General features: G+C 40.9%; 1 protein-coding gene and 1 long non-coding RNA gene across 5 annotated transcripts in view; one reads left to right on the plus strand and one right to left on the minus strand.

Moving 5' to 3' along the window:
- Nucleotides 1–12,438, plus strand: part of rab15 (RAB15, member RAS oncogene family) — a 141,925-nt gene that overhangs the window by 118,189 nt on the left and 11,298 nt on the right. The window lies entirely within an intron of this gene.
- LOC121292773 overlaps nt 1–12,438 on the minus strand; it is a 27,029-nt gene continuing 14,591 nt past the window's right edge. Inside the window, exons 2-3 of the long non-coding RNA XR_005946327.1 lie at nt 7,324–7,416; nt 1–240 (exon numbers count right to left, since the gene is read on the minus strand). This is a non-coding gene — a long non-coding RNA (uncharacterized LOC121292773). The remainder of the gene's footprint in view (nt 241–7,323; nt 7,417–12,438) is intronic.

Genomic DNA, 12,438 nt, shown 5'->3' on the forward strand with positions numbered 1-12,438 from the left:
AGCAGTTTTATTTCCCCATAGTCCACGGAAAATTAAATTCTAAAGCTTGCAATCATTACATCACAAGTTTAATCTTACAAACATTGTCCTGGGTCAGCTGACTGATAATTCATATTGATTCAAGTCAGCTCTGCCATTCAGATTTCGCTCCTGTTGTCGCTCTGAACTCCTTGGTGATGTTATTGTATTGTTGCTATTCTGCTTGCAACCGATGGCAAACCAATTAATTGTTGTAGAAACCTGTGGTAAAGGATTAGGTAATAAACAGCATTGTACATACAGGAGTAGGATCTGTTAAATTTCAAATATTTTTTTCTTTTTCAAGCTCGACAGTCAAATGTGTATTGAACCAAAGGGAGCAAAAACTGTTATTTTTTATTAAAAGTGATATGGATAACATTGTGGGCCACCAGTAACTACTGTTGCTCTGGTTATCACATGGTGTCAGCTGTGAATATGGAGAAATACCACGAATATGATGAAATGTAGTTTTTAATCTATATTCAACATACCTGGCGTGCCACCTGCATCAAGACAGCCCAACCAGGATAAGTGCACAGCCGTTCACTATGTGATCTTCCCTTCTTCTGATACGTAAGTAACTCATCGGCAGCCATCTAACGTTCTTTTTGCTTTGCCACCAATACCACATGAAAAGTCTTTCATTCTGCACTTTAAGTACTTGCTGGGCTGCAGATACTCAAAATCCTCTCGTCTTCAAATCAATTCCATATTGTTGTACTCAAATTGTACATTTATTTCATTTACTGCTCATAGGACATTGCGGTGTGCAACTTAATTGTAGCATTTGTCAAATCAGAGACATTTCAAAAGTAATCAATTGGCTATGAAGCATTTTGAATGTCCTGAGGATCAGAAAGGCACATTACAAATGAAAGGTTGTTCTTCCTCCTTCGCTCGCTCGTTCTATCTAGTGGGATGTTGTGTGTTTGAAGTCCCTCGTAGTGCCTAACATGCTGATATCAAATGACATTATGCCCTTAATGGTGTGTTAGTTATGTTGTTAAGATGAAGGGGTGAGCATTGGTGAAGGGCTTTGTTTAATTAAGCACTTAGAGCACTTACAAAGAGAAACTGCTCGGACACTGGGTAGGAAGCTGTGGCATTCTGTGAATAAATCTATTCAAGAAAAGTATTAGTGTCTAGTTTCATACTTTGAGCAGGCTTGGGGTCAAAATGCATGCCTCAGACAAGTTCAGATTTCACTTTAACGGTTTTTATTATCCAGAGCCACCACATGTTGCCAGGAAATCACCAAGCTTTAGCTTTTCTACTAAGAAACATATACAGTATGCTGCAGCCTTAATCAATTATAAACTTCTCTTAAAAGGTATTGACACAATAAATGGAATTTGAGGGGGCTGGAGCTTAAATGTGATCTTTGCCAGCAACACCCAAATCCCATAAATGACTAAAATAGTGGAATGGCATGATTAAGAAGAGAACAACTATTCTGTTATTGGTGCAACAAACATTCGCCAAATGAACAACACCCTCTGGCATGTCTCTCCAGCTCCTTTCCTCTAAATCTATTAGGGAGGTGATCTGTCAAAATGATTGCGAGATGGGAGTGCAACATTTATGTATATGATCACTACAGAAATGGAAACACATTTCTGTTTGTTTACAAAAGCAGAAGGTACTTTTGTAGGTCATTGGCTGATGAAGTTTGCACCTTTTTTAATTCTTTCATGAGATGTGGGCGTCACTGGCAAGACTAATATTTGTTGCCCATCTCTAATTGCCCTTAAGGTGGTGGTGAGCCATCTTGAGCTACTGAGTCTATCTGGTATCTGCAGTAGTTTGGTAAACTCAGGGGCTTGCCAGGCCATTTCAGAGGGCTGTCAAGAGTCAACCACATTACTGTGCGTCTGGAGTCACAGGTAGGCCAGATCAAGTAATGTTGGACAGATTTCCTTCCCTAAAGGCCATTAGGAACATGATGACTGTCACTTCAAGAGCAGTTCAACTGAGTAGGGGTTTCACCTGATTTGTCCAATCAATGTGTGGCTAGCGTAGGGGAATAAATTCTAGGGAGGGGTTTCCTCTGAAAATGAAGACTGTACAAGGGGCTGGCTGGATACAAGTGGCCACAGAAGCTTTCGTGTAAATAAAGTTTGTTTTGTTTGACTAAGAAGCCTTCCAGAGCGTGTTTCTACAAGGAAATAGATTTTTTTTTAAAAAAACAATCCAATTTCAATTCCAGATTTATTAATTGAATTTAAATTCCACCAGCTGTGGTGGGATTTGAACCTGTGATCCAGGAGCGTTAGTCTGGGTCACTGGATTACTAGTCCACTGGATTACTAGTCCACTGACATTATCACTATGCCACCATTTCCTATGATCAACAGAAATAAAGGACAGATTTTTTTTCTTTTATTCCTTCATGGGATATGAGTACCACTGACAATGTCAGCATTTGTTCCCCATCCTTAATGGCCCTTGGGAAGTTAGCGATGAACTGCCTTCTTGAACCTCTGAAGTCTATGTGGCTGATCGAAGGGAGTTCCAGGTTTCTGACCTACGGAAAATGTTGGAAACACTCAGCAGGTTAGGTAGAATCAGAGCTAGTAAGATCATTGCCAAAAGAGCCTTTTACCTGAAGCATGAAAAAGATCCTGTTGAAAAGCCTCTAATTACACAGTTCTGGTCACATGGTAACCTAGGTGGGAGAATGTACAATATCCTAAGCCATATAAAAACATCTCTAATCTAGTCCAGGTTGGAATTCTGCTGTCAATTCATTCTGCCGCAGATCCCACCTAGCAGTGGCCAGTGATGGATCAGGGGAAATACAGCCAGGCTTTCACATGGAGGTCCCAACCCATCAGCCAGAAAGTCAGGAGCAAGCCCACCTTTGCCGGCCCTGGGAGCCATGTCTTGAGTTTTGCATTGTTCGGGTAATTAGTTGCTTGCAGACGTAGTTTCCACCCCTCTGAAGCAGGATATCCCGATTGCAAGAACAGCCAGCCAATCAGATGGCCAGCAGCTCTTCAGTCCCAGTAGTGCCGCTGGGAGTGCTGGCCCCTGCTGGGACTGCAGCAGTCCCTGGACCACCAACCATCAAGGAGGTGCAGAGTAAAGTCAGTGGGGTTGTGGATCACCAGGGTCAATCAAGCAAGCCCCGGTGAGGGGGCAGGAGGGGCAATTTTGTGACAGCAATGGGTGGTCTTCCAGCTGGGACCGCCCTTACCACTAGTGGCGGGGGGGCGTGGGGGGGAGGGGGCAGAGAATGTCTGAGCCACGGGCTACCCAATCAGGAGTGACCCCCCCATCACCACCACTCCCCACCAAGCTTGCAGCAAGGCTACTGGGTTTAACTGGCCTGCCTCCCCAGGTGATGAAGTGCCCATCTGCAACTGGTAAATATCAGGGGCAGCAAATTCCACTGCGTTGGGTGGGATCTGCAGTAGAATGAAAGGATTGACAGGACAGAATTCCAACCTGGAATATATATGACTTAGAATGTTGTGCTTTCTCCCACCCAAGTTACCAATGTGACCAGAACTATGTAATTAGAGGCTTTTAATTAACTGGCTAATTAAGGGCCTCAATTGGCCTAAGGGAGGGCAGCCTTGTCCATCTTCTACCCCCTCATTGTTAAATGGGGTGGGAAGATGACAGTTACAGCACCCACTGTCTTCCCAGCCAATTTCAAGCACCCCATCCCCCAACCAACTTCCCAGTTGTGGCGAAACATTCCTGTCTATGTTAATTTCTTCAGCCTTTCACAGGATGTGGGGCATCACTGGTCACATGGTAACCTAGGTGGTCATCACTGGCAAGGCCAGCATTTGTTGCCCCATCCTTAATTGCCCTTTGAACTGAGTGGCTTGGCTAAGCTATTTCAGCAAGCAGTTAAGAGTCAACCAAATTACTGTGGGTCTGGAGTCACATGGAGGCCAGACAGGGTAAGGATGGCAGATTCCCTTCCCTAAAGGACATTAGTGAATTTACAACAATCATTGAAAATATTATGGTCATCATTACTCTGGATTCCAGATTTACAAATTGACTTTAAATTCTATCAGCTGCCACGGTGGGATTTGAACCCCTCTCAGCAGAACATTTGTTTGGGCCTACAGGATCACTAACATTACCACTATGCCACTGTCTTTTCTTCCCACCACAGCACCTGACCAAGTCCCTATACTTCAAAAAAAAATTATGGATAATAAAGGCACAATGCAAACTCATTGTCACCTTTAATCCTCTGAAATACTAGGAAATGCTGCTGTGATGCTGTCAATTCTACCCTATCAAATTGATGATCAATAGTGAATAACATGTTCATGTAAAAGTTAAATTGAATTCTGTTTATAATCTCTTGAGAGTTCTCCCAAAGGGTTTTGCAGTGCCAAAATTTGAAGAATCCCAGGGAAAAAATTGTACAAACTACATAACTGTTTTGCAAAATTCTTTATTAATCTTCCATCTATTTAAAACTTAATTTTGTCTCAAAAGTATTTAATTGGTTATAAAGCGTTTTGGGGTGTATGAGGGTGTGATATAAATGAAGTCTTTTTTCTTCTGTTTTTCTATACCAGAAAATGTTTATCATAAGAAGAAATAAAGCAGCAATTATGACCTTCAGCCCTTGATCACCAGCTGTAGAAGGTCCATTGGGTAGATTTTGGTCAGGTTCTTTTTTGCAATGTGATCAAAGTAATCCCAAACTGTGAGGCCCAATAATCAATGGAAGTGGAATTTTAGTCCTCATAAGCATGCTTGGGGTGAGCTGCCAGACCTGAGCCATGCCTCCAGTTAGCCCACCCAGGTGAGGAGGTCAATGTCAGACTACCTTCCATGCTGGCGTTAGCCCTCAGCTAAGTCCAGGTAAGGATTGGAGCCACTAACTGATCAATTCAAGATCCTCTCCGATGAATTTACATGACTGCCACATGTTGAATGGATCCAAGCCAGATGGTGAAGTATTAAACTAGAGACAGATCCTTTTCTTGAGTGTAGGTTTATTCACAGAATGCAGCAATACACACCTTTGCTGCTTACCTGCCAACACTCCAGTGTCCCAGCAGTCCCTCTTTATACACTTAAATAAACAATAAAATAAACTAACTAATAATGTGACAGCCTTTTAAAGGGGCATTGTAAGAAAGGACAAAACTCTGAGGGAAACTTACTTAACTAAATTAAAATGTTGTTCCTGGGGCTGACTATGCATTCCAGCCCCTGTCGCACCCACCAGTTTCAGAAAAACACATCACCCTCTTCAGTTGGTAATTATTTAGACAATGACTTCTCCTGTTCAAGGAATGGAACCCAGGTCTCCTGCGTGGCAGGCAGGTACACCAATGTGGAGCTGCCCTCAGACCCTCCTTATATGTGCTCAAGATACTTAATTAGTACCTGTTTATTCTGAACATTAATAATACAATTAACATAATATGAACATCAGAGACTATTCCTCTGGTCCCTGATGATGCTGTCTGGCCACCTGAAATCCCACTCCCACCTGTCAGTCTCCAAATCATTTTGGCCAGGAGGCTCAAGTGAGACTGGGAGTTAAAAACTCCCAGGTCTCATGCTGAGGCGGCTGGGGGGGGGTGGTGGCAGAGGGGTGAGCAGATAGATTATTTCTGTGCCCCCCCTCCTCCCTTGCATCAACCCAAAGATGCTGGGGCCCCAGGTTAAAATCAACCCTCTGTGAACCTTTTCTCATAAATTCTATGCCCACATTTATAATAGGTTTCCCCTTGTAATCTTATCACTCAATAATTGTGCAATCTTCCCACTAGATTCCCACCAATTGTTGAAGAAGCTGTCTGAAATTTCTTTTTCACCCAGTGACTGAAATTTCCAGAATCATGGTTTAAATAAAATTTATCAAAAAACTTCCATAATTAATTTCATAATTACAACGTCAAACGTTTTGAATTGTCTTCTGTATTGCTTTCAATAGAATGTTTACTTAAAGGCTTCAGTCTCTTCTAAAGCGCTGGCTGTAATTTAAGTTAATCCTTTGCCTAAAGCAGCAATTCTGTGAAGTGTAATCAGAATGTACAGCCTTGACATGTGCAGTATATCTGATTTTCCAGATGCTCTAATACCCCTCAGTCCACTATCTCCATAGATTACTTTTCTTTATCATCTAGTGCTTTGCTTGCTAGTTTTTCTTCAATCTAGCAAACAGTTTTCTTCAGTTTTGAAAAAACAGAAGGGCAAATTGAGAGCTTATCTTGCCATTAACTTTATCTTGACCATTTTTCAAAAAACAAAATGCAGTATGCAAGTGCAAAAGAGCAATAAATTATTGTTTTACTACACAACAGCTAGCTGCACCTTTCATTTTGTGTTTTCTTAACTTTACAAAGTCTATTAAGCTGAGGAAAATGGAGACGGGGGAGAATGAGTCAGGGGTCAGGGTCAGAAGGGGAAAGGAGCCTTTGTGTAAACATCTGTTTAATTTTAAAAACACTTGAATGTTGAAGCCAAATAATTAGATTACCTGTGGTTTATTAAATTGAAAATAAATATTAATTGCTTACACTTGTGGGATATATTCTGAGGCAGTGAGCATGAGAGGTGGCAAGTGGGAGGGTCAGGGAGGGAGGAGAGAGTGGGAGAGGCTGTAAGAGGGATGATTGGGGAGGAAGGTAGCGAGCATCAGTTTGTTTAAAAAAATTTGGTGCTAAAGCACAAATGGCAGCAGTGCTATTGGGGAACGTACCCCAATTTACAAACAGCGTCAAATCTAAAACATGCCATTAGAACATGCTTTACATGAAGGACACCTGTTTTTTCCCTGAACGGCCTATAACCTTACTTCCTTCATAAACTTGAATTCATCTAAGTGTTCAAGCTCACACTAAGTCCTGTTCACCTAGCAACCTTGTGCTAACTGACCTACATTAGCTCCTGGTACAACAAAGGCTCGATTTTAAAAATCTTATCCTTGTTTTCAAATACCTCAATGACCTCACCCTCACCTATTTCTGTCACCGCCTCCAGCCCCACAACCTTGAGATTTCTACATTCCTCTAATTTGAACCACTGATTTTAATCGATCCTCCACTGGTGACCGTGCCTTCAGCTGCCTAGACCTCAAGCGCTGGAATTCCCCCTCCCTAAATCTCCCTGCCTATCTCTCTCCTTTTAAGACATTTCTTAAAACCTCTCTCTTGACTGAGCTTATGGCCATCTGTCCTACTATCTCCCTACCTGACTCAGTGGCAAATGTTTGATAATGTTCCTCTGAAGCAGCTTGGGATGCTTTTGTACATTCAAGATGTATAAATGCAGCTGTTGTTGTTAACTTTTAAAGTAATGGAGGCAATTTACCATCCATAAGCCATTGACTGCCGCATGGTGCTGAAGTTCAACTTATCACTTGCAGCCCTTCTTGGGTTTCATAGGTTTTTTTTTAAAATCAACCTAAAACAAAAAAAAAATTTAGATTGTGAATGGAATGAAAGCATAAGACAGAATCTTCTGCCTGTCGGCAGGCAAAGCAGGAGCGGGCATGGACCCGATCGGCACCCCCGATCAGGGCCACACTGCTATTTTACATGGGCAGGCCAGTTAAGGCCCACCCAGCGTGACACGTGCCCAGAAGCACTGAGCGTTCCCTGTGCAGGTGGGGTCAGGGTTGCCCGAGTCAGGAGTACACTCTTTCACATATGCACGCAAAAGAGCACAGAAATCTGAGACATCTCTGTGCCTCAGTTTGAAGTCCAAAATAAAGTGGCTAGAAAATTTTTGACATGTCCCCTCATGTGAAACTGTCACATGAACTGGGCCATGTGCATTAACTTCAATAAAAATTGTCAAAATTTCAAGTCTTTCATGAAACCTCATTCCACCCATGGATGAGGTTCTATGAAAAATGCAAAGGCCGCCTGGGCTCTTCACCTGCCCATCAACCTTAAGGTTGGACAAGCAGCTCCATTAATTATTTTAATTGAGTTAAATGGCCTTAACAGGTCTTTGACAGTTCAACAGGTGCACACCCACCAAACTGAAAGTCTGAATGACGTGCTGTGACATTGGGAAGCCCACCCAACATCACCACATGTCATTTTACACCTCGGCAATCAAGCTCCATTCCCACTCACCAAGCCAAAGATTCAGCCCATAGCTTTTTTAAAAAAATATATATAGATTGTTTCCACCTCCAAAAATCACAAGATAGTTATGGATGAGGAAGGTCTCATTTATTCAACTCTCCAGAGGAATCTTACTGTTGGTCCATTGTTGCATTTCATTGCTTTCTTAAGAGTCTTGTGTTTTTGCCTATGCTACTGTACCTGGAAATTCATTTACAAGGTCTGCAAGTTGTTGCCAAGACCAATATTTATTTGCTATTCTTAATTGTCCTTAAGAAGGTGGTGGTGGTGAACCATATTCTCAGCAACAACAGAGTGGCTTGCTAAGCCATTTCAGAAGGTAGTTAAGCATCAGCCACCATCTACAAGGTGCAATGCAGAAACTCATCAAGGCTCCTTAGGCAGCACCATCCAACCCCACAACCACTACCATCTAGAAGGACAAGGGCAGCAGATACACAGAACACCACCACCTGGAAGTTCCCCTCCAAGCCATTCACCATCCTGACTTGGAAATATATCCCCGTTCCTTCATTATGTCAAAATCCTGGAACTCCCTCCCTGACAGCAATGTGGGTGTACCTACACCACAGGGACTTCAGCAGTTCAAAAAGGCAGTTCACCACCACCACCTTCTTAAGGGCAAATAAGGATGGCAATAAAGGCTGGCCTAGCAAGCAGTGCCAGTTACTCACAATAAGAGGTTATGATGGAAGAATTAATCCAGGCTAATCTTTTGGTTCAAGCTAATTTCTTCTCAGAACTGCCTTCCACACAAAATGTTCCAGCTGTATCTTTTTATTCTATTTAGATGGGATGAACAATGCTCATCACCTGTTTAACTAGCAATTGTTTTTAACAAGGTGATTGCCATGCAGTGTGATTATTTATACATTGACAATGCCCACATTCATAAATGAATAATAAACAAAACATTACAGTGGGTCTGGATTTACATCAGTCAGGCTAAGTAAACATGGAATATTTCAATTCTTACGACATTAGCGTGCCAGATGGGTTTTTAACAACAATCTGGTAGTTTCACAGTCACCACAACTGATATTATCTTTTTATTCCAGCTTTATTTAATTAATTGAATTTAAGTCCCAGCTGCTCTGGTAGGATTTATGTTCATGTCTCCAGATCATTTGTCTTGGTGTCTAGATTACCAGTAATTTAACAATATGCCACCAAATTTCTATACATCAGGTGCCAGTCAAAAAGAAAAATTATAAGAATTCAAAAAATACTAGGTCATATAAAAGATGGATTAGAAGTGGATTATTACAGTCCACAGGAATGCTTGCTTCTGAAAAGGCAGAAGTTCATTTAAGCATGAAATTTTTATGGAATTTTTGGATAGGATTTTTCTATTTAAAAAAAAAATGGATCTATCTTGTAGTGTATTGAAAATTGCATTGTGCATTTGTCCACTTGAGGCAACCATTCACACATGTACCAGCAGAGGGAATCTGCTCGGAAGAGATAGTAAATAATAAAGGATCCATGTTTAACAGCTCATGCAGTTATAATTCTAAATATCTCTGGCTAAATATGTAGCTGTGTCTACCCAAGAACTTTACTTATTTCATTGAACTCTTGTAGGAAGTTGAGTACTTTAATGTGCTGTGAAAATTTGCCCAGATTTTAAAGATTGGGAGGTGGAGCATTCATAACAAGTGTTATGTGCATAAGGATGGAAACATGGCCACATTGCTAAAACATTGCTATCATGCACTTTAACCTGGGCTGTCGATTGCCACAGGACCCAAAACTATTCCGGGATACAGTGCTTTGCTTCCCATTGTACCCCTCACTGTGGCCAGGTATCACTGAACCTCCATAGGAATGGTTATCATCTGGGAGATTTTTTTTTCTCTTTTCCTTGTTAGCGTCTAGTTTTGGAGGCTGCTGTTGTCTCCAAGCGCAAACACCTTGCACCTTTGTCCCAGTAAAACAATCTGGACCCCCTTCAATCTTTAGCAGCCCATCACCCAGGCTGGTTGTCAGGCAGGCTTCAGCACAGATCGCATGACCCCTCTTTGTTTTTCCCTAAATTGAAAGTGTGCGCCAAAACATAATACAGGTGGTGCAAACTTTATCCGAAACCCTTAGGGCCGATTGCATTTTGGATTTCAGATCATTTTGGTTTTCGGATACCGCATATAAACTTAATTACAATAGACTAAACCTATGCTAGCTATAGTCTAAAGTAAATCAAATGGCTAGAAAAGTAAGATGTATCGCAATAATAAACACAGGATACCTGTAATAAGTTTCTTTTTTTGATGTGTTCACCACAAAAATTGCAAGGTGAACAGTGCAGACAAACAGCTAGATTCCCCACACTAAAGGTCGATGAGGTTCAAAAAAGTGTGGTTTTTGGATGTGTTCAGCTATTTGGATTTATGGTTCAAGGATACTTGACTTGTAATCTTATAAACCTCATAGTCATAACATGTTATAGTTTAATTTGAAATGTAATTCTGTCTTTGCAATATTTTATTTATTCATGTACTGGGTTGCCGCCTTTTATCGAATAAAGGATGATTTGATAGTAGTATTTAATATGATGAAGATGAGGTAGGATAGGTGGAAACAGACTTTGAGGAGTCTAGAATGAGGGGACATAGACCAGATGAAATATAAGAGAGCAAGAGAAATCTGCTTTTCACAGAGAGTTGTGAGGCTGTGGAATGAACAACTCGGGCTAGTGACTGACTATCTCATCATTTAAGATATTTTGTTGCGGGGGCAAAAAAACAAAAGGATATGGTAACAGTGCGGGCATGGAAAATTAGGAATACAGCTCCAGTGGAGATAAATACCAAACTGGACCCTAATGGCCTGCCTCTCTGTTGTAATTGCTGAAATCTTTCTGCTGATGTTGGATGAACCCCAAAGGTAATCTACACCCATAGAGTGTAACTTCGGAAATATATTTCTTTTGAGGCCTATAATTAGTTCCTAAGCTAGTCAACTGCATGCAACCTTTACTACCATTCAAGTCAGTTGGAAAGTAAATTCGGCAGAGCGTATTACTGGCCACTGATTCGCGACTGCTGTTTTGCACTAACGCTCAAGACCAATTTCTACCCCTGTTATGATAACCGATGCAGTTGGTAAAGTGGAGTTATTTAAAATTCCCAGAGGGAAAATTTAAATAACTGTCATAACCTATCATTTTAAGTGTTAAATGTTTGAGATGCGACCCTAAATTCAGGAATCAGACTACTAGTTCTCGAGGTTTTACATTAAACGAAACATTCTATTAATTACCACAGGTTAAAATATATATACACATGGCTACAAATTGCTACTATCATAACTGTTAACAAATTCCCAAACTAATCTCCATTAAGGCAACAGCAACTCATAGACTTAACCAGACACCAGGCACCAGGCAAAGCATTTTCACTGTACGAATTCAAAATGAGGCTCCTTTCACTGTGGAGCCAGTTGGAGGCTTGCAGTTGCCTTTTGATCGTACATTGCCTCTGCTCTGCACACCCGAAAACTACTGAAGTTATACCTACCAGCCCGATTGAATGTTAATTCTCGCTGTATCAACAACCGCTTTGAACTTCACTATTTAACAATAAAACCCCTTTCATAATACCAATTTTATTAGTAATATAAACATATTGCTTGGTAGCTGCTAGAAATATGTCAATTTTCACCTCACTTCTTGAATGCTGTATTCAAAAAAATGCAAATGCACGCTATCTCTCTTACATCTCTCAAAACTAGTACATATCAAAACACCTAGACTATCTGGCTTTAATCCAATTATGGCATAACCACAGGCTAAACCTCTATTTTTAAAAGAAAAATATTTTCCAAAATATTTTATAAATTAACAGCTTCATGAAAATCCCAGTGCTTTAACCAGCACTGCCATTCCATTTGTTCAAGGTCACACCATATTGTGTTTGCTTAACCACAACACAAGCAATATTTTCCATTGTTTTCCTCTGTTGCTTGAACTGTTTAAGCTACCTATGTAAAGCTCCGCAAATGATTGTTTTATGAACAAAAGGTTCATTGTGTTTATCCCTTCTGAGGATTCAAGTATAATTTCATCATAATTTAAATGAGCTTGTTAATTTTTTTTAATCTATAAAATATGCTTCCTAGCATTCCAGATTGAGGTGGCAGAGATATGTTGATGAGCTTTCTCAAATGACAAGCTCTCAGTTTCAACCCTCTGCCGTTTCATGGTGGTGGAGAATGGGGAGAGGGTACACAGATCACAAGGCCAGACAAGCTACGCTCTTAGGTTGTTTCTTTGATAGCTGGTTGTTAACTGGGAGCAGATCACCTGATCACTCTGAGATAGGGGGCCACAGCA

Source organism: Carcharodon carcharias, chromosome 20 (assembly GCF_017639515.1).
Source record: "Carcharodon carcharias isolate sCarCar2 chromosome 20, sCarCar2.pri, whole genome shotgun sequence".
Classification (NCBI taxonomy): Eukaryota; Metazoa; Chordata; class Chondrichthyes; order Lamniformes; family Lamnidae; genus Carcharodon; species Carcharodon carcharias.